The sequence below is a fragment of the Condylura cristata genome, unplaced genomic scaffold, assembly GCF_000260355.1.
Source record: "Condylura cristata isolate star-nosed mole 26May11 unplaced genomic scaffold, ConCri1.0 scaffold00047, whole genome shotgun sequence".
Taxonomy (NCBI): domain Eukaryota; kingdom Metazoa; phylum Chordata; class Mammalia; order Eulipotyphla; family Talpidae; genus Condylura; species Condylura cristata.
In genome coordinates, this window is record NW_004567148.1 from 109,703 (window position 1) to 136,695 (window position 26,993).

The following is a 26,993-nucleotide window of genomic DNA, read 5'->3' on the forward strand; positions in this document are numbered from 1 at the left end:
CCTCCAGGGCAGGCGGGAATCGAACTCATGCGGAAGTGGCTTAAGCTTCTTAGTGTAGTGCTTTAACCCGCTGCGCCACCAGGGAGGGCCTCTAATACTAATTTTTAACTATATCACTAATAAGATATTATTGTATGTGTTTATTAATCTTTCCCTAGAGGGGAGGAAAAATAACTTTTGCTTTTTCCCTTCTAGGTTATGACTAGAATCCTCCTATTGGGGGCTTCCCTAGTGGCACTGGGATTAAGTATCAGCACTGAAATGCTCTCGCCAACTCCTGCAACATGAGTTCGATCCTGGCTAGGGAGCTGACTCACATGGTGGAGCAGATCTCTCTGTCTTGCCTGCTGCTCCCCTCAGCAGTGTACTTTGTTGATCTGCCTGTTCTACTCCCCTCTCTGTCTCTGGTGAATTCTCTCACCTCCCCCCCCAACACACGTCTGGCCTACACACTAGTTCTTGTATGCAAAATAAATATTTTTTAAAAATCTCCCAAGTAGTAAAAGACAGACTAACAGAAAATAAACAAATAAAGGGTTAACAACACGTATGCCTCCTATGTGGGGGTGCACAGGGAAATTGAGTAACTCACTTTAGATTTAAAAGGGATTTGTACTCTATTGTAGGTAAATTTATTTTATATTTTTAATGTTTATTTTTATTTATTTATGCACACAAGGAACTGGGGTATATCCCAGAGATGTGGGGAGTAAGAGGATTCACCAGGACAGAGCTGGAAGCAGAGTAGGCAAATCTACTGAAATCCACCTTTGGGGGGCAGCAGTGGGTGAGACAGGAGAGGTCTGTGGAGACATGTGGGTCAGCTCCCTGCTAGAGGATTGAACTCAAGGTGCAGTGGCTAGTGATAGCTTGGTAGTGCTGAGACTTAATGCCTTGATCACTAGGGAGGTCCTATTGTGGATAAATCTGGATAATTTCTTACATTTGGTTCTCATAAGTAGTCTAAAATACAGGTTTTTGCTGAGATTTATATAAAATGCAAAAATATTCAGGATCTTGAAAAAATGAGGAATTTAGTTTTGTATCTCTAAAGTTTAACAGTTGGGAAACAAACTGAGATAAATATGCTCTTTGGGCAGCCCTTTCCATGAATATATTTTAGCTATGCCTGGTAAGAGAGCAGTATTATTTTTTCACTGAAGTGCTTTGAGAATAACGCCTCAGTCACAGCATGACAAAACACAAAGGTCAGTTTGTTTTATATCTAAATGGGAGATTGTTGGTGAAGAGCTGTGCCAGCCAGTACAGAGTGGAATAGTGTTTTATTCCTCTCAAGATAGATGGATTGCTGAATGGCCTGAGTTCCTGCTGTTTTATAGCCTGCCCCTTGAATATGAAAATGAGTAACTGCTCCTTTTTTTCTTGAACGGGAGGTGAGTGTCCTGAAGAAGAAAAAACGTCTCCCTTCCTTTCTGGGGTTTTCTGGGCCTATTTAAGCAACCAAATCAGCATCAGACAGATTAATAGGAGAAAAGTATGGGATATATACATGGGTATAGATTCCGAAGTAAATGAGGTAAATGAGGGTATTCATCCTGAGTTAAGGAATGAGCTGAGCTCTTCAGGCTGTAAGGAAAGAGGAGAGGGACTCACATGATGAGGAGAGGTGACTCATGAAGAAGAGCAGATGCTCTGTAATTATATGTCTGTCCTGCCATATAGATAGGATTCTCTGATAGGAAGGTTATTTCTGGTAAAATTCCTAATTCTGAGTAATACCCCCAATTGTCATTCTTCTAGGTAGTTCAGGCTATGGTAAAATTTTCTTTTACCTCAATTGACCTCAGTTTGAAATATTCCACTTGCCAAAGGGACACATCTTAGGAAAAACCTGTTCTGGACATCATGGGGAAGACTGTCCTTCACTGTGTTAGTTCACTTTAACTCCATAATACATATTACCCTCCATAATAGAGAAAGGTCTTATCCAGTCACTAAAAAGATTTAAGAAAAAATGCAGCAGTTTCCTAGAGAAGGAGAAATTTTCTGCCTTAAGTTTACATTGTAAAGGAGAAAAAAACATTTTTTTTTCTTATTCTTCTAAGTTCTAAATTCACCACTGTAATAAAAGTGAGGCTAACAGGAGAAAAAAAATAATTATGTTTCATATGTAAAAGATCCCAAGGATTTGACACCTAAATAATGTGACCAAAGCAGGAGGTTTTATACGTTTTAGACAAATAAACCAAGAAGTTTGATGTTGGGGTAATGTATTGGTGAGGAGTAACAAGGCTTGTTTACACAGCTCTAAAGTCCTATCTCTGGTGATAAGGATGTCTTCTCTGCTCCTATTAGTATAGGGAAAGTAGCTTTCAGATGGGAGATTTATTCCTAGTTTTCATCAAAAGGACAAAGAAGGATCGGTGTTTTTGCAATGGCTGTTTTCTTAGGTAATTTTAATTCAAAATAATTATCGTGTCAAAAATGTATGTGCAAACCATATGTATGTGTACATATATATATATATATATAGAGAGAGAGACATGTGTACATGTATATATATATATAGAAGCACACATACATTATCTAGCTAGCTGTTGTCTATCTATCTATCTAATCATCTATATGGAGAGAAAGATAGAAGAGGAGGAATAGAAGTGGGAGAAGGAAGGGAAGGGGGAGGGTCACCTTAACTGAATTAATACCAACAAGTCACATTGGTACTTTCCTGGAAAACATTAAATCTTAACATTTTAAACTTACATTAAATATAGATTGATGGTATATGATATGAAATGAGCAGAATAATTAAATGGTGTCAGTTTTAGTGATTTTTCTCCATCAACACCTAACAGTTTCAGTTTTCCTGGGTGGCAGGAAGCATGCAAATGATCTTCTGAGTTTTTTCATCTAACAAATCAATGTCGACATTCCTACAAGTCCATTTATGCTGTAGCTGTTATTACCTTTCTATGTAACAGATGACTACAACTAATAAATTTAAGACCCAGGAACAAAATTTCAGGCTTCAATACCTGAAATGTATATATAACCATTTTATTTCACATCCTAAGGTAATGCACGTGGATGGTGGCCAGTTCCCAGTGAGCAGAATCAAAGTACTTTTAAAATATACACAAAGGAAACATTAACAGCCATGTTTCTTATAGAAAATAGTTTTTAAGCAGAGAGTATTTCATGGATTTTAGAAGGAAACTGAAGATACAAAGACTGAAAATGAGAAGTGGCTTAGATTGTTATTGCCAGATCTAAGAAAAGTTAAAGTGAGTTAAGGCATTTTCAAAACCTTAGACTCTGAACTTTTACCAGATTTTGACAAACTTTCCTCAAACTATTAGACAAGTGCTATTCAAAGTCTGATTCTAAAAGCTATCAGCATTTGTACCACCTAGAAACTTGTTTGAAATGCAAGTTTAGGGACTTGGTGTGGGTGTGGGAATGTTTTATGAGAACTTCACATGATCCATGCTGTGTAAAGTGTGGCAAGGACTGCACAAGAGTAACCTACAAAGAGCCTTATAGTGCTACAGTGAGCTTCCCAAGGAAAGCAGAATGAAAAAAATGTTCTGGAATTAATTTGAATTAATCACTGTTGATGAGTATTTGTCTTATGCTAGGGCAAAAATCTGGGACAAAGATTAATTGAGGACGGACAAAACTTCAGTCTAATCATGGGGAAATTGAATCATTGCAGTGAAGATGAGTTTGGACATGACAGAAATGTCCCTATGAACAGAACCTACACATTAATGAAAGATTCAGGGGGGATATGTATCAGGAGTTAAACTGGAGTTAGAGATTACAGCAGGCATGTAAATCCAAGGAGACAAAAGTTCTGGGGCAAAGGAATAACTATTTTAGGGAGAAACTAAAGATGTAAGATTCCATAGTCAGAGCTCTGCCATTGATATAAGCTATTTAAAAACCAGGCCACCCAGATCTATAAATCAGCTTTTTCATATTGCCAATCATCCGATCCTGTGAATAGATAATATTGTACTCTTGGCTCATTTATCTGTGCATTCAAAGGATATTTTTGGCACCTTCCATATGTCAAGTACAGTGATAAATAATATAGATACAAATGTAAGGGAGACAAATATGATCTTGGCTCTCCAGTGAGTCAAGCATTAAATAAACAATTATACAAGTAATCTCTTAATTACAATTATATTGTATGCTACCTAGACAATGCAGGTACATTATGAGAATAAGTCATAAGACTCTTAACCTAGTCTGCAAAGAGAGAACCTAGGAGAATGATCAGGAAAGATACTCCAAGGAAGTACATTTTAAATTACAATCCCAAAGAGATGAAACTGACAAAATAATGATCTGGAACCAGGGCAGAGCATTTTAGACCAAGAGAAAAGCCTGTACCAGGTGTGTAAATTAGGACAGGAGGATGACAGGGTGGCGGGAATATATGGAATGAAGGGAGACTAACACAATCAGACCAGCAGTAATATTACAGGCCTGTTACGTCCTGTAGAACCCTAAAATACCATACAAATCATAGTAGGAAAATACTGGGGAATTTTAATTCAGGAAGTATATGACATATTAAAAATACACTCCTTTGTGCTCTGAAAGGATATTTGATTTTGATTGTGCAGGAAAATATTTTAGGAAGCATTATTGTGATAGTTCAAGCAAATGATGTCTTGGATTAGGTTAATGACAGTGAGGAGGGAAAGAAATAGACCCAATCCAGTAGCCGCAGAAGGAGAGAATAGGAATTACAACATCTAAATTCCTGGTGTGAGCAGATGAGTGGAGACTGATGCTACTAACTGGAGTAGGGACTGCTGGAAGAAGAGCAAATTTGGGGGAAGGTGTTCAGTTCAGTTGTGGACTAGAGAAGTTTGATATGTCTGTTTGTTGTCCTAGTGTAAGTGTGAAGTATTTAAATGGAGTTTAGAAAAGACATTCATGAAGATAAAAGTTGAATTCCTGGGTCAAGTTATCTGAGTTGATAAAAATTTCCAAGAAAAGAGGAGAGAATGAGAAGAAATTTCTTATCCATTAATAGTTAATGGATGGCAACAAAAATGTTACACTAACCAAGGGGACTGTAAAAGAATGAACAGAGTATCAAAAGGCAGAGGAGGCAAATGTGTCCCCAGAAATCAGTTGAAGACATCGTCAGCTAAGAAGGAATCAGTCATTGTGTAACGGGGGCTGAGATGTGAAAAATAATGAAGGGAGTGAGACAGGTTGATCAAGCGGATCTCTTTTCTTATCTTAGTGAGTTTTCTTAAGTCAATCACAGTTATTTGGCCACTGATTTTCATTTCATGTCTAAAACATCAGAATTGCACTTGCCATCTCCTCTCCACTATACCACATAGAATCTACATCTTTAGCAGACTGGGGAAAAAGAAAACTAACAATCTACAATTCTTTACTTACCAAATATATGTCTCAAAAATTGCAAACTACATATTTTATTTTCAAATAAACAAGAATGAAAAAATGTCATCATATGCCATCAGTAATGGCAAAGGAAATTCTCCAGGAAAAAGAAAAATATACCAGGTGGTTAATCTTGGAGTTACATAAATGAGGAGAATATGGAGCTCAAATTCTATCCATACTACTTTGGAATCAGAAACTACATACAATGTGAACATAAACTTAAGTGTTATTCTAGCTTACTTTTTAATGCCTTACATATTTACAAATAAACATTAACAAAGTAATGTGTAAGTCTCTTAGGTTATTGGAGCACTATTGAAAGCAAATAAAACATTAAAAGATTAGTTGTTGGAAATACTATTTTTGGTTAATCATTCAAAGTACTTAGGACAATTCCTGATACAAATATTGATATTTGTAACTCATTATTATTCGATAATGTTTATAGTATAAAACCTAATATCTAAACCAAATCTACTATTTGAAATTGATAAATGGATAATTAGTATTTATATGCACAAAAAATCTATTTTGGGTAATTTCTAATGTATTCATAATAAAACCTATTACTTCTTAGAATTCACAGTAACATGACTGATTTTGCAATATTGGAACATAAGATAGATTTATGTTATATTCCATAATTCTGCTAAATTCATTATTAAGGAGTTAGTAAATATTTTAAAATAAATGTGTTCAATTTTTCAATACATTTTTCATATCCCTTTTTGTGTCAGGAAGTAACTGTTTCTAGAAATGGCTCTCCTAGATATTGTCATTATCTGGGAGATAATATTTTTAAGTCATTAAGAGTTGACTAAATGACTCAGAAAATATGGTTGAATATTTCAATGAGTAAACCAGTTATATAGCATGAATTTAAACCTATTTTGTGCAACCTTTGTGGCTGATGTGTAAAACACAGAAGCCTAAATCTTGGGGCTTACTTGTACGGTGTTTATGAAATAAGAGTTGCTAACAATTTGGAGCCTTTGTAATGTCGAATCACTCTTTTGGAGAAGTTCTTTTTATTCCTTTTCATTTAATCAGTCCTCTTGATATTCTTGTGATATGGGCAGTATAGTTAGTTTTGTTTGGCAAGTAAACATGTTGAGATTTAAGAATGTTAAGAAACTTGACTGTAGACAAGTATAAAGCATGATTTAAAAAAAAGAGCTATTTATCTATGCATACAAGAACTGGGGTGCTGGCCAGAGGTGCAGGAGTAAGAGGATTTACCAAAGACAGAGTGAAGAGCAGAACAGGCAAGTTGACTGGAATACACTGCTGAGGGGAGCAGCAGGCAAGACAGGAGAGCGTGTTGCCTCCCTGGCTGGGATTGAACTTGTGCTACAATGGTTATAAATTCTAGGGTGTAAGAAACAAAGGTGTATGCTTTCAAATCTTACATATACAACCTTTTTCTTTTTACAATTAATTAACTAATTAGTTAATTAATTAAAACATTGACTCAAACATTCTATGCTCCACTATATTTATGGCAGCAATATTTTCAATAGGAAAGATAGGGAAGCAACCTAAGTTTCCACTGATAGATACAGAGGGTTCGCTAAGGAAGATGCGGCACAGTGGCATACTATTCAGTAAACGAGAGGTTAAGTTTTGCCATTTGCAAAAAAGCAGACGAACTTCAGGTGATTTCACCAAGCAATATTAAAGATCAGGAGCTATTTGATGATTTCACATTTTAGGTGACTACTATTCTGTGGTGAACCATAGAAGGATGCACATCTGGGACTAATTTTAAATAGCAGTTCATGCAGCATTAAAAAAATCTTAATATTATTGTAGCAAAAAGAATCATAAATGTTTTAAAGCACATTTATGACTAATTTTAAGTAACATTTTTATGATTTGATAAGAAAATAACTTCAGTGAACCTTGTTTATCTTAACAGTATAATCACATTTGGAAGTGACTTTCCTCCTTCACTTCCTAATAGGAAAAATATATAAATCATTGGGGTAAATATTCCCGTAGTATGTAAGTTCCACAATTGTTCAGTTGACAAAAGTGGTTTCTGGGCCTCCGTGGTGGCCTAGGGGTGAAGTCTCAGCGCTACCACTGCTGAGGTCTGACCTATATGGAACAACAGACCTCACCTCTCTTGCCTGCTCTGCTCACTACTTTGCCTCTGGGAAATCTTCTTACCACCCCTCTGTACCTCTGACCTGCACCTCAGTTCTTCTATGCATAAAATGAACAAAAAAATCAGTAATAATAAAAATGGGAGGTTATAACTCAGGTTTTACTGTCCACACAGATAACAGTTCTTGAAATATTAACAATATTGAAATTAAAACAAACAAACAAAAAACAAACAAACAAACAAAAAACTGAGGCCCTCCCTGGTGGCGCAGCAGGTTAAAGCACAGCACTGAGAATCTAAAGCCGCTTCCGCATGAGTTAGATTCCCTCCTGCACCCAAGGTGACCACATGGCGCGGCAGACCTCTCCTCACCCACCCGCTGCTCCCCTCAGCAGTGTACTTTGTCGATCTGCTTGTTCTGCTCCACACTCTGTCTCTAGTGAAGCCTCTCGCCGCCCCTGAGCCTCTGGCCTGCACCCCATTTCTGTATGCACAAATAAATAAATCTTTAAAAAAAAAACTTGTTTTTTTTCAAATTGAAGTATTGAGGGATTTTTATTTTTAAAATTGAAGTATGATTGACACACAGAACTATAGATAAATGCTAAAACTTTGGACACAGAAACTGAGGAGTTGATTTTAAGCTGCCCACATTGTGTTATTCAATGTGCAGTTGGAAAGAGAAGTCCAATAACAAACACTGTGTAGTGTTTTATAACATAGATAATGTAGTAAAAGCACCACCGAAAGCACTGATAATCATAAAGTGTATATGAAGGGATGTAGTTTTTGTATTTGTCTCTTTTTAAAATATAACCATTTAAATTGTAAGTTCTTGCTATTTAATGATTAAGAGTATCTTTAACAACTGACTTGCAAAATACTTGAAAATTAAAACAGGTTTTCGGAGAAAGTCAAATACCGTGTGATTTCACTTATTTATGGTATATAGAGAAATCAAGCAAACAGATAAGCTAAAAAAATAAAACAAACTTTTAGACTATAGAAACCAACTGGTGGTGACCAGAAAAGTGGAAATGGTGCTAGTTAAATTGAAACAAAAGAAGACAATAGCCTGGTGATGGCAGAATTGAGCTTTTATTCTTGCTCAGTGCTACAAAGCTGAACATTAAGTAATGTTAGAAAGGTTATATTTCAATAAAAATAATTAAATACAAATAAAAAAATAGGATCTTACAAATGGATATAGTTTGTCTCTAATAAATCATAGTTTCTAAGTCTATGAGGACCAGGCATTAAATTTCCATCACTGGGCCCTCCCTGGTGGTACAAGTTGGAGAGCAGCACTGCAAAACTGGCCTCAGCCTCTTCCTTGCCAGTTTGACCCCTGCCCCAGAGGTGATCCACGTGGCGTGACAGACCTCTTCTGGCAGGCCCTCTGCTCCCCTCAGCAGTGTACTCAGTCAATTGTCCTGTTCTGCTCCCCACTCTGACTCTGGTGAATCTTCTCATTGCCTCTGCACCTCTAGCCTGTACCCCAGTTCTGTATGCACAAATAAATAAATCTTAAAAAAAATATTCCCAGCACCATTTCCCCCCCTTTTTTCCTGTTATTGAGGTAATACTGAGTGGTGATTGTCAATGAATATTTGTGAAATAAAGGCCTCAGGTCAGTCTTAGCTACAAAATGTAATAATATAACATCCTGCTTGTTTAAAAGCTTTATGTAATTGGAATTGTGATATCTCATCTGTTGTGGGCACTCAGTTGTTTCCATAGTTTGATTATTATAAATCATGCTGTGTCAAACAAGGGAGGATCTAAGAGGGTGTCTGTGCCTTTGAGTTAGTGTTTTTTTTTTGTTGTTGTTGTTGTTCTTTTTTTTCCCCTGTTGGGTAGATTTCTGGGAGTGAAATTGTGTTTCACATGGTAGATTCATTTTTAATATTTTAAGAAGCCATAAAGTTTTCCATATGGGCTGGACCAGCTGAAATTTGCACCCAGTTTAGGAAGGATCCTTTCTTTCCACATCCTCACCAGCATTTGTTGTTACTGGTCATTCTCAAAGGTGTGAGATGGTATCTCATTGTGGTTTTGATTTGTCTGTTCCTATGATAAATGAAGATGTGCATTTCTTTCTTTTATTTTTCACATGTTGTTGGGCCTCTGAATGTTTTCCTTGAAGAAGTATTTAGTTATCTCTTCTGGTCATTTTTTGCTTGGGTTATTTGTGTTCCTTTATTATTAGCTGTAGTAGTTCTTTGTAGATCCTGAGTACCAACTCTTTGTGGGGGGTTATGGTGTGCAAATATTTTATCCTTTGTAATTGGGTTTCCTTTTGTTGTGGTGATAGTTCATTTTGTTGTGTGGACACTTTTTAGTTGAATGTAGTACCAATGTACTATATAAGGTGCTCCCCAGGAAAAGGGGAGGTTTCTGGTTCCCTGTTTTCCATAATTCCAGAAAGGGTAGAGCTGAGCTGGGAGAAGTAGAGAGGAAACTGGGAAAGGAAGGAAGTGTATGGGGAGCCAGGAGACCTGGGGGAGACACATGGAGCAAAGACATGCCAATATTTAGTTTTTCTATAGTTACATTCAAGGAAGCAGTTTATCAGCACCTCCCTATCAGTCCAGGCTTACTTGTTCCTTCCAAGGAGGAGCACTTTGTTCATCACTACTGACCTGTCAATATATACATATATTTTTCTAGTACCCAGCACAATTTTTGTTATGTGTAAAGCAGGTAATAAATATCTTTAATTACATGAATGCATGTCGTTATGGAGTTAAGTATAGTTTCAGTAGGAGAGAGCAAAATAAGAAAAAAGAATATCTTAAATATATCAGACACAGTTTCCACAATACTTTGGGTTCAGGAGTGTGGAAAATTTGGTAAGCTGAGTGTTTTTCCTATTACTATATTGCAGTGTGTTTTCTTATAAAGCATGTATATTATGTATTTTCCAAATGACTGTAGTCAGGCATGGTAGTTATAAATCTTAAAAAATATGAGTTCCTGTGCCCTTCCTGGTGGCACAGCAGGTTAAAGCACAGCACTAAGAAGCTAAAGCCAGTTCAGTATGAGTTTGTCCCCTTGTCCTGTATGTGATCCACATGGCACAGGAGACCTCTCCTGATCTGCCTGCTGCTCCCCTCAGCAGTGTACCTCGTTGATCTGCCTGTTCTGCTCCCTCCTCTGTCTCTGGTGAATCCTTTCAATGCCTCTGTACCTCTGGCCTATACCTCAGTTCTGTATGAGTAAATAAATAAATCTTTTAAAAACTATGAGTTCCTATTTGTTTACATTTTTGAAAAAAATGACTTCCTTATTACTATATAATAGAAAATAAAAGACTTTTTTTGCACACAAAAAAAATCACAAATTTAACAGACTAAATATGCTTTGGTTTACTCTCATTTTGATTCATTTTATTGGCTGCATTTGACATTATAGAGTTCACTTTATAATGCATCAAAAATTCAAGCTACAGTCCCTCTTTGGTGGCACAACAGCTTAAGCACAGCATTATGAAACTATCTGCAGCCACTGCAGCAGGAGTTCTATCCCCAGCCAAGGAGCTGACTGACATAGGGCACAGCAGACCTCTTCTGACCCAACCACTGCTCCCCTCAGCAGTGTATTTCACTAGATCTGACTGCTCTGCTCCCCACTCTGTCTCTGGCAAATCCTCTCGTCCCCAGCACTTCTGTATCCAATTCTTGTATATAAATAAATAAGTCTTTAAAAAAAAAATCCAAATGTACAACTTGAATTCAGTGTAAGTTTACATGCATTAAGAATTCAAAATATTGGAAAGACTTTTGATCTGCAAAGAGTGAAATTTATCTATAATAACACATCTGTTTTCTTACAACTTGAAAATATTAGTTATGGTTCTCATGCATAGTCAGACTTCCAGACATGGAATTTTATTATTATTATTATAACCATGGACTTGGCTTGGGAGTAAAATTGACTACTTTTCCCCAAATTTTATTTATTTATTTATGCATACAGAGCTAGAGTACAGGCCAGAGGTAGGGGGTGGGGGTGAGAGGATTCACCAGAGACAGAGTGGAGAGCAGATATACTGCTGAGGGGAGCAGTGGTGGGTCAGGAGAGGTCTGCCTCGCCATGTTGGTGGTTGGGGATTGAACTCATCATGCCGTAGCTGCAAAAGCTTCATAGTGCTGTGCTTTAACCCGTTGTGCCACCAGGGAGAGCCCCAGGTGTTTCTAAGTATTACTTCCTCCCTCTAGTCTACTCTGGTTTCTTAGGGACTTATTTTCGTAACTTTTCTCATGCCATACCCTTTTCTTCTTTATTGAAGTCTAATCTCAGTCATTCTAGTTTTGTTTTTATGTGTGTTTCAAATCTTTCTCCTTCCTTTGAAACAATTGAATCTGAGATTTCACCACATAAATGCAAAGTTGTATCTTTATTTTAGATTTTGTTGTTAGACATTTGTATGTGAGAATTGAAACTGACTTACAAGAGAAGGCACTAAATTAATGGTTTTCCTATCTACCTATTTACTCAGTGTTGAATGAGTCACTTCAGAGGACTTTTATTTCTTATGGTTTCATTTGCAATTATTTTTGGTTATGCCAACTCTTTGTGTGTCATAAATGATTGTACTTTATATCTTCATACTGGTATCAGGGTGCAAAGGAAATCATTGTAACTCCTCTGGGTTTTTCTTGGGCTGAGCAAGTATATACAATAGTATCAAATAGGTTAGCAAAGGAGAAATATTCAATTTAGTAACACATATATGGTAATTTTACATGGTTGTAAATTCTAAAATTTACTGGAATGTACCAAGGATATTTATCCTACATTTGGAAACTAGGGCATCAAGAAGTTGAAGGGGACTTTATATGACAATCAAGAAGGGTGACCTTATTCTTACTATGTGAGCAAAACTAAGATTCACAGAGATAACATGGCCACTCAGGAATACACACCTGGATGAGACACCCCCAAATTATATTTTTCTCAGTTATAAAAGGGGGAGGAGAGATTGCCTCTTTGGCTAGGAAAAAAGTCCAAAGTTTGGATGGAGAATTTCTTCTTTGATCAGGGGAGAGTGTAAGATTTAGTTAAGTCCAGAAGATTCTCCTAAGTATAGAATATTCTTTCAGCCTCAGGGATTTTATTGCTTTTAGTTGAAAAATATGCTTTATGTCAAACAGGGCATCTTGAGGACACCAGTTGTGAAAATCTTGGGGTGCTCTGATGAGGACACCTTGACTTGATTTTTCAATTTTCTGCTGTCTTTAAATGGGATTTATCTCTACATGTAATTGGGTTTATTGTTAATAAAATAGATAAAATTCTTGGCTGGCTATTAAGCCTTAGGCATAAATTCTGTAATCTTTTAAGTGTTTGCACCCTTTTAATCTTCTGCTATGTAATAAAGAATATTACATAGATAACTGTTATGAAATAAAATTTACCAGGTAGTTTTTTTCAGTTTTCTAGATTAGAGGAAATATGTATAAATAGATGAATGGAATACTCCAGGGCAACATACAAAAAACATTGTGGTGTATGGAATATATAATATATATAGTAATTGCGTAGTTAACTTCTCAGATTGCCATTCACAATATTTCAACAGATATTTATCAGTTAGCTGCACTTATTTTCTCTGTGGCTTAGTGCAGACTACACTCTTTTGTGCACTTGGGAGAAGAGTTATATGTTCCTGAGCATTCCTGAGATTCTCCTCTATTGTCATGTCTCCCCCACTGCTCTTACAGGCTTCTGTCAGTTGCTGTTGGTTTATTGAAATCACAGCAAGCACTCCTCCTCCAAGGGTGAATTGTTCCTGTAGTGTATTTATTTGCTGGGAAATCTCAATTATACTCTGCTATTCTCTGTTCTAGCCCTGGGCCATGATTCTGCTCTTACAAATGGTCAGGTGAGGTGAACATGAATTGTGTGTGTGTGTGTGTGGTTCATGTGTACATGTTTCATGGCAGGGAGAGGGAGACCTCAGAACCACCAGCTGGCCTACTCTAAGTGGGATTTGCCATGTGGTACATCAATACAAAACACATTCTAGTGCATAAGACCTTCAGTGGGAAGGAACTTTAATACAATGAATATGCAAAACAAAAAAGGGAAAGAATAGATGATATAGTTTCCCCAGGAAACACTGAAAGTTACCCATTCCATCATGGGTAAATGTCCAGCCAAGCAAGTTTGGCCCAAAGCAGAGCCACTGAAGCCTGAAAGTCTGTCATAAGTCTAAGCCACCTCCTGGTGGGGAAAAGAAGAGGGCCCATACATATGGGAACAAGTTAAGATCAAAGCTGCCATTGTTAACCTCCTCATGGGTCTCTCACCCACATTTTTTTCTACCAGTCCAGGACCAAGAAGTAAGTGCAGCTTTTTCACATGTCTCTGTGTTCCATGTAACTCTTCCTGGCCTTCTGTCTCCCCATCCATTTTTTTCCTCCAGTTTCCTCTTCCAGCTTCTTCTGTCATTCAGCTCTACCCTTCCTTGGGTGGTACATGGAACCTGGAACTGCCACCCTCTCTGGGGACCACCCTGTTACATATGGATTTTTTTTTTTTAAAGATTTATTTATTTGTACATACAGAACTGGGGTACAGGCCAGAGGCTCAGGGGCGGTGAGAGGCTTCACCAGAGACAGAGTGGGGAACAGAACAGGCAGATCGACGAAGTACACTGCTGAGGGGAGCAGCGGGCGGTCAGGAGAGGTCTGCCACACCATGTGGTCACCTCCGGGGCAGGCGGGAATTGAACTCATGCGGAAGCGGCTTTAGTTTCTCAGTGCAGTGCTTTAACCCGCTGCCACCAGGGAGGGCCACATATGGATTTTTAGTATGCACTGAATGTACATATATAGATTCTCAATGGTGAATACCAGAAAGATATAATGGTTATATAATAATAATATAGATTATTAGTTATTTTGTTTAAAAGAAAGGTTTGGAAAGACATGGCAGTAGTGTTACAGGGCACCGCAATGTGAATTGGGTTGCCTGTCTGTGGGTTCTCACCCGTGCGCTTAAGATTCAGTCATACTTTGGACATGCACAAAAAGGTTCGATAATGGGTTTATTTACAAGGAGAAAGGTGAAGGAACAACCCCGGGAAAAAGAGAGAGAAATACAAGTTAACTAGAATATCCTACCAGTTCTGCTGACTTGGACTCTCATAGCACACTGAAAACTGAACAAGAGCCAAAAGACCAGCCGCGAATCATCAGGCCAAGAGAATCCCAAAGCCCACATGTCCAGTTTTATCATAACCTCACTGCTTAGCTCCACCCTCACATCCCAGCATGCTCCTCTTCCATATTGATCGGATTTGTAGTTTCAGTATTTGGAGTGGGGGTGGAGTCCACGAAAACTGTATCTGTTACAGTAGGTGTCTAAATGATCATCATGACATCATGTTCAGCTTTCTTTTAGTGGAAAAATAAAACTTAATTAGTTTTTACATTGAAGATACTTTGGAAAATAGACAAACATCTCATATATATATGTATATGTGTGTGTGTGTGTATAGCGAATGCATAAATGCATATATACATATATGCATTTGCTATTTTACAGTGATCTGTTACTATAGTTTTTGCAAATATCATTATTATGGCATTTAAAAATGCTACCTGGTGGTGCAACAGGTTAAAGCACAGCACTATGAATGTGTCCACAGCCACTGCAGCAGTTCTGTCCAGGCCATAGAGGTGACCTACCTGGTGTGGTAGACCTCTCCTAACTGCCTGCTGCTCCCCTCAGCAGTGTACTTAAGTGATCTGCCTTTTCTGCTCTCCACTCTGTCTCTGGTGAATACTCTCACCCCACACATCTCTGGCCTGTACCCTAGTTCTTGTATTCATGAATAAACAAATCTTTAAAAAAAGAATATAAAATGCGGCCCTCCGTGGTGGCATAGCAGGTTAAAGCACAGCACTAAGAAGCTAAAGCCACTTCAGCATGAGTTCGACCCCCTCCTGCCCCGGAGGTGACCACATGGCGTGGCAGACCTCTCCTGACCCGCCCGCTACTCCCCTCAACAGTGTACTTCATCAATCAGCCTGTTCTGCTCCCCACTCTGTCTCTGGTGAAACCTCTTACTGCCCCTGCACCTCTGGTCTGTACCCCAGTTCTGTATGCATAAATAAATAAATCTTTTAAAAAATGAGAAACAAAGTAATATAAAATGCTACTGTGTTTTCCTTTGATGAATATTAGCATAATAGAATGCACATTTTGTTTTAAAACCTGCATTTTTCAGGTAGTTAGAAAAGACTAATAGAAACCATGGTGTGTTCTTAGAAACTTAAATTATAAGAAAAACAGTTCTCAGAACTACTGAACTACCCATATAAAGGGGCAATAGAAAAGTTAGCATTTGTAAACACATGTAGCTACTATGATGATTTAAAATCTCTTTTGACTTATGGGCATCATCACTCTTTCTGTATTACTATTTTTTTCTTAGTTTTCAGTTCAGTTTTGTTGATTTTTAGAAATGTTAGTGAAAACTCAGTGCTCTGTGCCTTACAGAGAATAAAATATTCAACTAAAATCTGCAGGAAGCCAGTCTTTGGGATCAAAAACAAAGAGATTCAGTTGCATTTTCTGGTGAGAGAGTCTGGTTTAAACATTCTGCAGTATGCAAATGTCATCTCTATGTGAGTGTTTTACCTGAGTAGATGCTGCAGGGTGGAGGCTTCTGCCTGTGATTTGGGTTGTAATTTTTTTGTGGGAATAAAGCAATCACGGGGCTCGGATTGTCTTTGCTATGAGGTGATCAATAGCCCATTTATGTAGAGAACATTGACTACAGGAAGTGCATTGAGGATTTTAATGCATGAATTATGCATGCAGTGCTCATTCTTTAGTCTCAGAACAGAATGACAGGGTTTGTGAAGTCGCCTCAGATAGTTTCTTGCATTAAGTGACTGCAGTGAAATGCTTAATATTTTCAGGCATAGGAGCAGCATTGGCTTGGGCGGGCCGATTTGGAAGATGTAAAATCCCCTTACTCCTAACTCATAATGTTTTATTTGAAAGTACTGTTATGTAGAGAGCCAGTTTTACTGTCATCTAACCTGCCCTCCCCAGAAGGTTGGCTGAAGTATGGGAGCGGCTCTGCCTGCCTCTGAGGTCACAGCTTGAAGTCCTTTTAACTTGCTTTCTGCTGCAGGAGAGAGGCTTATGATAGTCTAACTGTCGCTACATTTATTCAGATGGACAATTTGCAATAAATATTATAACCAGAACGACAGATAACTCAACAGATGAGGTAAGTCGAAAATTTTTCTCTGCGTTAGAAATTGTAGGAGAACGTGCTGAGTTAGGGTAATGGTAATGCGGTTTGGGGAAGGTTGACTCAGGCATGCTAGCATTGCATTGCAGTGACAGTGTCCGCGATTGTTATGGTAATTGAAAACCAGACTTTATTTCTGAGGGTATTGTGCCTTAGGGTATTTTATTTTGAATGCAGGAGCTTTTCAAGAATGTAGCAGAGCTCAGAAGTGTGTCTTGGATGGAGGGAAGCTTGCAAAATTGGGAGGGCAAAGTGGGGAGGGGCTGCACGGGAGTGAGTAGAATCAATAGGAGAAAATGACCTGCTATGAGGAAGTTTAAATAGGGATGTGGTATTCCTTTGGCTCAGATTATTTCCTTAATGCCAACATTTTCAAATTATGATAAAAGATGTTGGTAGGCACCAAAAAATATTCAATTTTGCTCCCAGAAGTAGAGGAAGACACTGAGGTACTTAAATGTTGTATTGCAAACAAATTGGACAGATGGTATTAAAATAATTTGGACTGGCATGTCCTTGGAAGAAGACCTTCTTGTCAGAAACAAAGCAACTTGAATTTCCGTCTCTAGTGTTTTTCTCCCCCTGTCTAGAATGACCTTTCTCTGAAAGCAAAAGAATAGATGAAATATTTTAAAATTTCTCAAAAAGTGGTTTTATTCTCCTTGGTCTTTAAAAAAATTAAGACTATACAACTATAGAATCTACGATATAAAAGTCAAATAAAATATACAAATAATCAGCAAAACTAAAAGCACTATTTGCTAGACTGAGAACTAAAGCTGCTTGCTTAAATATCATGGCAAATAATTAACAAATATGTAAAAAATGCACAATCTGATATGAATTGTAGAGCATCTCTTTAGGGTGGGAAAATTGTACTAACAAACATTCACTAAGAAATTCTAAATATAGTAAAATTCTTTAATAAGAATGCTTTTCAATAGTAAATTTATGCATTGATATACGTCATCTGCAAACATACATATACATTACTAATAATTTACAAAACATAATATATGCAATATTACAATATTTACAAGTCATAATATATACAATATACCATGTATGTGTATGTTTATTTCAAGTATATTTTGATGCAAAATTAATAAGTTTGTTTGCTATATAATCTGTCATGTATCAGAGTAGATAAAGTCAAGTATGATTTGTAAAACAGACATCAATTTGTCTTAAAAAGAAAGCATAAAAAATGCAGAGCAATGATAATTACAGCAAGGAAAAATAATTCTCAGGTATTTTAAAGTGCACTTCAATTCTGCTACAGTGTTACTGTAGTACTTTGAGGTCAACTACCTGGTGGTGTAGTACAGAACTCTCTGCATTGTAGAATGAGCTGAAGTCTTCAAAGCTGAGTTACTCCAGAAGGAGACTCACATGTGCACTCTCTCCGGAGTGAGGGCAACAACAGAAATGTGACTTCTACACATCAGAGGTCTCCTAGTGCTGAGTCATTGTGCTCAGTTCTACCCAAATGCTCCTGGCTGAGCTGTAGAACTGAATCTAAAAGAAAATGAGAATTGACACAGGAGGTACAAACTTAAATGTATTTATTGCATAATAACACATACTAAATTCTGATTGATGGATTAGTGAGTGTAGTGGCATTAGTACTTGTTGTATCTGACCGACGTGATAGTAAGAGAATAAAAACTCCCACACACTGGGTGACAGGTTGTAGTGAAATTATTGGACTATTGGGAGATGTTATAAACAAAGAGAGTCCTGTAGCAATGTACTTCGAATTATCTAAACTTATCTAGATTGCTCCGTTCTCAACCCAAGTAAAACTGAAAATACTTGATGGTATTTCCTGGATCATGAGAGCCTGGAAGGCTTAGTTTTAACACTTTTTTGGGTTTGTTTTACAGATTTATTTATGCTTACAGAACTGGGGTATAGGCCAGAGGTGTGGGGGTGAGAGGATTCACCAGAGACAGAGTGGGGAGCAGAACAGGCAGACTGACAAAGTACACTGCTAAGGGAGCAGTGGGTCAGAAGAGGTCTGCCGAGCAATGTGGCTAACTTCCCTGGCTGGGGATTGAACTTGTGCTGCAATAGCTTCAGAGAACTTCATACTGTGGTGCTTTAACCTGTTGCGCCACCCGGGAGAATGCTCCCTTCTAACACTTTTTACTATCGATCTTCATTGTTTCTCAGTTGAGAAACATTGACAAGAAACTAATGAAAATATTTGCATGTAAACCACAGTGTGTGAAATGAAACACCAAAATAAATTTAGATACTGATTATTATTAAAGTATCATCATATTGGATATATTTGGAAATGATACTGAAATCTTACAAAGAAAATATAAGGAAAGGAAAAGAGAGGCAATCAAATGAAAACTATAATCGTGAAATATGAAATAAAATAATTTTGAAAAAATATAATTCATAATTGGCATTAATATTTTATAAGAAGTCTGAAATACTATGGCTTACTAATATAAAGTTTGTAATTTACATATGAATTGTAATGGTGACTTATTAGAGTGAGAATTCTGTTGAGAAGAATTTCTTTTAAATAGCAAAATGTCAATTTATATGTAAGGAATAAATGCTCATACTAATAGAGATGTTTGCACATTTATTATGCTAACCAAGAAACTGTAACCTACTTGAGCTGGAATCAAAACAAGACATTTATCTGGAATCAAAACATTTATCTGGTGCTTTTTTAGGATGGTAGCCCAGGACAGACTCAAGCTGCTCTGATGGGAAAACAAATCACATTCCAAAATACCCGAGGATGGGGTGGGCTTGCATACATTTGAAGGGTGGGACAATTCTCATTCTGGTCTGCTAGGCAAATGCAGTGAAATTTAGCTAAACATTTATTGGTTTAAGCTTCTCTCCCTGGGCAGTTTGTGATGGGTTGGCTTTGTTTCATTTTATTTCATCCAAAATGTCTAGACATCCTTGGAGGTACCTGAGGTTCATTTCCACTAACATCCTGATTTTGTTTTAATAATCCCAGACTCAAGTGTCTCTACTGTTTTCCTTAATTATCTGAATAATAATTCTAAGTCACTAAATATTTATATCTATATCTGGGTACTAGCCAACATTATTCATAAACTTGGATTGTGAAAAAGTTATGAATTATTTATTGAAGATTAGGAGAGTAAAAGATTCTGAAGAGAGAGATAATATGCCCAAAATGACTAACTCATCCAAAGCAGCACAGAGATCCAGTGTAATTCCTATTAAAGTTTCAATGGCATTCTTCTAAGAAATTGAACATATATTATCAAAATTTAATGGATCCATAAAAGACCGTAAATGATCAAAACAATACTGATAACATCAAAAAAAAAGGTAGTATCATATTCTCAGACTTCAAATTATACTACAAAGCTATGTAATTAAAGTAGTATGCTAATGAAAAAACAAACAAACAAAAAGACATGAAGGTAAATAATAGAAAATGAAAATCCAGATAGAAACTCACACTTTCATGGAGTGTTAACTTGCAACAAAGTCATCAAAAGCATAAAATGGAGGAAGGAAAGTCTCTTTAACAAATGGTGCTGAGAAAATTGGACAGTCACATGCAAAAAAAATAAAAAAAGGAAAGGAAATAAGACTACTCTTTCACACCAACCATAAAAAGTAATTAAAAGTCAATTAATAATGAGTGTAAGACCTAAAACCATAATATATATAAAAGAAAACAGAGGAAAAACAATGGTATTGACTTCATGGATGGTTCTGGGGACTTTACTCCAACAACAAGAGAAATAAAAACAAAAATAAACAAATAGGACTCATAAAAATAAAAAACAAAAAAACATCTTTACAGCAAAAGAAACTATCATTAAAATGAAAAAACGCCCGACTAAATGGGAGAAAATGTTTGCCCATCATACATCTGACAAGATTCTAATATCCAAGATCTATAATGAACTCATATGACTCAGCAAAAGGTAAACAACTAATCCAATCAAGAAATGAACAGAAGAGATAGAGAGGACATACAGACACATTAAAAAAAAAGTCCATTAACATGCAAATGCAAATCAAAATTACAGCGATATACTACTGCATACCTTGACAATTGTCCATATGAAAAAGATGAGAAATATGTTTTGACAAGGGTGTGAGAAAAAGTTAGCTTATATACTGTCCAGCCCCTATGAAAAAATATTTAGGTTCAGGAAAATGTTAAAAATAGGTCTGCTGTATAATCCAGCTATTCCAGTCCTAGGTAACAGTCAGAAGAATGTTAAAACAGTAATTCCAAGAGATAAATGTACTTCTATGCTAATTATAGCACTGCTTACAAGAGCCAAGTTAAATAAGCAACCTAAATATCCAACAACAGGTGAGTGGGTAAAAGAAGATTTAGCCTGTATACAAAATGGAATATTACACAGCTGGAAGAAATGAACTCTTACTATTTGTGACAATATGGATGAGAATGGAGGAGTTTATACTAAGTGATGTAAGTCAGAAGGAGAAAGACACATACTGGACTATAAAGAAACAAAGAAAGGAACATAGGTAACTAAAACTAAAACAAGTATCTGACTCCTAGAAGGGAGGACATCCTCTGGACCTTGGTGGAGAACTTTATGTGCCTTGGTGCTAAGTGTGGTAAGGAAACATACATCTGAAGAGGTGTGATCCTATACCCCTAAATCATAAAACTGTTATAAAACAGTGTCACCTTAATAAGAACTGATATATTTTTTAATAAAATATCCATGAAATTGTTTAAATCTAAGCTTATATATCCCCCATAGGATTCTTCAATAGATACAAAGGATGAGCTATAAGCTTTTTAAAACCACAGGAAGTTTTGGCAAGTATATATTTATAACAAACAATGATACCAAGAGACATATCTTTTTTCTCCCATTAAATAAAATGATTTCTCCTTAAAATATTTCCCATAAGAAATTAGTTTATGAAAGTTTTCCATTCATATAATCATTCAAATAATTCAAACATAGAGGATATTTTACAACACAGCATCAGCCAAAAAGTTCGGTGAAAGTGCCTTAATGGCATCAGAGAAATGAACACTTATCCTTAAGATTTTAAAATAGGGTTGTGGAGAAGAATCTGTATAGATAGCCCTGGAAACAAAAATTAATTCTATATATTTTTGAGACTAGGATTAAATAGGTATAGTAGAGAATGAACAAAGTTCATTCTTAGATTATTAGGACCTTAGTCACCAGAATAGTCTAAACATTCAAGGATATTTAGAATTGCTTTGAAAGTCACTGGGCATTGATAGATATTATTTAGCTTCATTAAAGGCTAAAGAAAATTTTTCTTCCTATTTTAATTTTTCTTTTTAAATTATTTAATAGTTTATTTTTACATCATTTTGTGCCATTTTCCATCTCAGTTGTAATCCCCATGGGCTTCCCATCACCAAATCACCCATATGCCATCACCATAGCCCAGTGCACTTCCCTCCCCCCACCTTTTTGATTCCATTCCCCACTGCACCCTCATAAAATGTCTCTGCTATATAGTTGTTCATTATTATTACTATCTTCTCGCCTGGTCTTTTATACCATTCTATGAGTGAAACCATACGGTATTTTTCCTTTTATTTCTGGCTTATTTCACTAAGCATGACCTTTTTCAGCTCCATCCATGTTGCTACAAAAGGCATGTGTTTATTTATTTATGTTTTTGGGTTGCTGAGTAATATTCCATTGTGTATATGACCACATCTTTTAAATCCAGTTATCTACTTTTGGGCATTTGGGTTGTTTCCATGTCTTTCTTATTGTAAATAAAGCAGCAATAAACATGGGGGGTGCAGATATCTTTTTGAATCAGTGTTTTTGTGTCTTTTGGGTAGATACCTAGAAGTGGAATTGCTGGGTCATATGGATGCTCAGTGTTTAGCAGTTTGAGGAACCTCCAAACAGTTTTCCATAGTGGTTGTACTAGTTTGCATTCCCACCAGCAGTGCAGCAGAGTTCCTTTTTCTCCACATCCTCACCAGTATTTGTTGTTGCTAGTTGTTTGAAGATGTGCCATTCTCACTGGGGTGAGGTGTTATCTCATTGTGGTTTTAATCTGCATCTCCCTTATTACAAGTGATGTTGAACATTTTTTTCATATGCTTGTTGGCCATCTGCATTTCCTCTTGGAGAAGTGTCTTTTTAGCTCTTCTGCCCATTTTTGGATGGAGTTGTTTATTTTTGTTGAGTTTTATCTGTTCTTTGTATATCTTTGTGATCAATACTTTATTGATAGTTTTGTGTGAGAAATTTTTTCCCAATCAGTGGGATGTCTTTTTTAATGCCTCTTTTGCTGTACAGAAGCTCTTTAACTTTAACTTGATATAGTCCCATTTATTTATCCTTTCCTTCACTATCATTGCATTGGGTGCTCTATCTTCAAAGAGGTTACTAAAATGTATGTCATGTAGTATTTCATCCATCTGGCTAAAGAAAATTTTAACCCTGAATGAAATGAATTTTCAGTATCCTTTTTAAAGGTTGCTAATACTAAGTAAAACATGTTTTCTAATTTTCTGTTTTCTAATGCTTTACTGTTTTGACACTGGAGAGACTAACCCATCAGGGTTACCTAATTACTGGAGTTAGTTAATCACTTTGCTCCTGAGTTTATTCTTTAAATGTAAACTACCAACCCAGTACCTACAGCCTCAGCCACCTTCTTCATCAAGACTCTAAACCCTTGGGATCACTTTTTTGCTGCCCACACATCCCAGAGACATCACAGAAAACTAGGAACAGTTTACTGAAATTATTCAAACCAGTTGATCCTAAATCTACTTTAATTTTGCCTCTTCCAACCGAAACCATAGTAAACTCTGTCAAGGGCCTCCATGGTGGCCAGGGTGATAATTCTCAGTACTATTATGGTGTGGGTCATGGGAATACTCACCAGAGAGAGGGGGGGGAGCAGAAGGTGAATTCATTGAAATCCACTGCTGAAGGGAGCAAAAGTGGTGATAGTGCTGAGACTGTCTTAACCCCTAGGCCATCAAGGAAGCCCCAATCTCCAGAAATATGAATTTATGATTATGAATTTTCAATTTTGTGACACTCTGTATGGACCAAAACTTTTTTTTTTAAGATTTATTTATTTATACAGAACTGGGGTACAGGCCAGAGGAGCAGGGGCAGTGAGAGGATTCACCAGAGACAGAGAGGGGAGCAGAACAGATGGATCAATGAAGTACACTGCTGATGGGAGCAGCGGGCGGGTCAGGAGAGGTCTGCCACACCATGTGGGTCATCTCTGGGGCGGGGATCATACTCATACTGAAGTGGTTTTAACTTCTTAGTGCTGTGCTTTAACCCGCTGTCCCACCAGGGAGGGCCCAGATCCAAACTTTTAAATACCTTCCTGAGATCACTTCAACATGTATTCTGTCATGTTTACCACACAAGAACTAGTATCTATTTTGTCAAAAATTAAATGCTTAACTTCCTTAGACAGCCAATTCTGAAAAGTAATTAAGAAATCCTGGTGGTGTTTATACAATGCCTTTGCTAACTAGTAGGAAACTAGACCATGTATCTTATATAAAAAGAATTTCTGCTGTGTTAAATCTAAAATGTTGAATTAAAATGTCATGTCCAAGTAAAGGTTATTGCTAATGAGTAAATGCATTCTGAATGCATAAACTTTGAGACAAGCACAATTAACTACAAGACTAATTAGATTTGTGTACCACAGAAGTAGTGCTCTGAGTATATATCAAATTCTTACACATTATCATTTTTTGCCATCACTGAAAGAAGTCGAGAACAGTGGCTGAGTTTAAAGGGTGGAAAGCCAAACATTAAAATCATATTTGACATCTATGACTTAATTTCTTATTAAATATTTATTTGTTTATGCATATAAGAGCTTGGGTGGAGACCACATGTGTGGGGGTGGTGAGAGGACTCACCAGAGACGCAGTGGGCAGTAGGACAAGCAGATTGACTGAAATCCACTGCTGAGGGGAGCAGCAGGCAATACAGGAGAGGTCTGCTGGACCATGTGGGTCAGCTCCCTGGCTGGGGATCCAACTAGTTCTGCAGTGGCTGACGACAGCTTCTTAGTGCTGAGACTTAGCCCCTTGCACCACCAGGAAGGCCCAATATCTATGACTTTAAATTTCTCTTTCTCACTCCAAGGTTGTATGATTATGATTATACATTATTGCAATCACAGTAAACCTTTAAAGGTACACTTGACAGAAAAAAATCAAGGGGAAAAGTTACAGAAGATTTAGATGGGGCATAGGTTAGGAAAGATACAAGTCATGTTAGCAGATGGAAGGGCAGCAAGGTAGGTGGCTGGGAGGGAGTCTGGAGGCGGAGCTGTGCCAGAAAGAACATAGGAATTTAACAGATGGATCATGATGATAAATTAGTTGGCAAGAGGAAAAGTCAGTGAAAGAGGAGACTCTATTGACTAACCAGGGGAGTAGGCAGCCAAGATGTGATTGGATGGGCCAGTAACAAACTAAATAGGTCACTATGATGGCACTACAGTTGAAGAACAAATAAACAATAATAGTGGAAAAGCTACTATGATTTGTCCCTTTACTTAAACCAGAAAAATGATGTTTACTATAATTTTAAAGTGCTTTGAAATAATGATAAACAATGAATCTTCTATGGAGAGAAACTTTTTTTTTTTTTTTGAGACAAACTTTTAATAGGGAATAGGGAATGAGGAAACTTATTCTATGAAATTATCATATACATAAAATTTATTTTCAGCTTCTTAATTTGTGTTTCCTATGTTTAATTGTTGACCCCAACTCAGGTAATATATGAATTAGGCTGGAAAATATTAGAAATGTAATAAAAGTAAAGAATAAGATCTTTAAGTCCTGTGAAAAGTAGTGTTAGATTGGGAAATTTGAATATAATCTTAAACAAAAGTTGTTATGTTGCCTCTGACTGTTACAGATGATTGCAAGTCCTATTGTGATTACTTCATAGCCAATGGACAAATTATATGAAACATTGATCTTTATGTTAATCAAAGAAAAAAGTATAGTGTCTGTTTTGTTGTATCTGACTTTGATTCACATTGTTTACTAAGGCTTGAAATAGCACATTGTTTCTTTGAAACTTACTGAAGGTTTTATATAAATGAAATATTCTTGGGAGGAATAGACATAAGTTGAAACTCAAATGAAGATATTAAAGGAAGTAGTTATTGTGCAAGAATACTCAGCCAGAGTGAGAGAACGAGGCCAAATGTTTACATAGATATATTCGGATAAGACCTTTGCAGAATAATATCAATGCCAAATATTGTTGTTTCTTAGTAAATGAGGTATTTTAGTCATTTTTTTTTGTAGAGAAAATATGATTTTTGGCATACTGAATGCTCTGAATTATTAAACGCAAGAACAATCACAAATATGTTTTTTTCTGTTGGTTACTGCAATATGTTTTATCCCTTTTCTATGGAAATGTCAGTGCCTTAGGCAAAGTCCTCTTATTTAGCTTGTACCGAAATGGGGTACTTCATTTAGTAATAACAAAATATATTTTTTGTCATCAATATCGTGAACATTTACAATTTCTCTTCCTATTCCCTTACCAAAAATAGATAAAATGAGTTGAAAGGAGTCATAGAAAAAATTATGATTATTCCTTAAATTTTACATGTGAAAAGTGATATTTTAATGATTAAGCCTTATGATCTAAGGGGCCGATTAATCATTTTACCTATATATAGAAAGATAAGTTTCAAATCATACATATTAAAAATGCAATGATATATCAGATTGCTATAAATTTTTCATTAGTTATAGATTTTTACTGAGATCTGATGTTATCCATATAATTAATTTTCAGTTTGAGTAAAAGTGTTTTAATCATTTGCTTTTGCTTCTATAAATTATCTATTTGAAAAAACATTGTTATGAAAATAAAGGAAATTTCCATGAAAGAGAACCATTCCTACGTGTTTAAAAGTACATAGAATTACATTTTAGCCACGTAAGTATAAGGTTGGAATAAATAATTCATGAACATTTTTTTAAAAAAAAGGTTTATTTATTTATTTATACAGAACTGGGGTACAGGCCAGAGATGCGGAGGGTGAAAGGATTCACCAGAGACAGAGAGGGGAGCAGAACAGGCAGATCGACGACGAAGTACACTGCTGAGGGGAGCAGCGGGTGGGTCAGGAGAGGTCTGCCACACCATGTGGTCACCTCCGGGGCAGGCGGGA

The 26,993-nt window shown here is 36.6% G+C and overlaps 1 protein-coding gene across 3 annotated transcripts in view; it reads left to right on the top strand.

Annotated features, from left to right (window-relative positions):
- The window catches only part of CNTN1 (contactin 1), a 289,880-nt gene that overhangs the window by 13,128 nt on the left and 249,759 nt on the right, over positions 1 to 26,993 (top strand). Inside the window, exon 1 of one of the 3 annotated variants that reach the window (XM_012734144.1) lies at positions 16,393 to 16,763. The exons of 1 other annotated variant lie outside the window; for it this stretch is intronic. The gene's annotated coding sequence lies outside the window, so the exon portion shown is untranslated. Of the gene's footprint in view, positions 1 to 16,392; positions 16,764 to 26,993 lie in introns of those variants that run through there. One more of the 3 variants, XM_012734142.1, reaches the window with a different exon arrangement.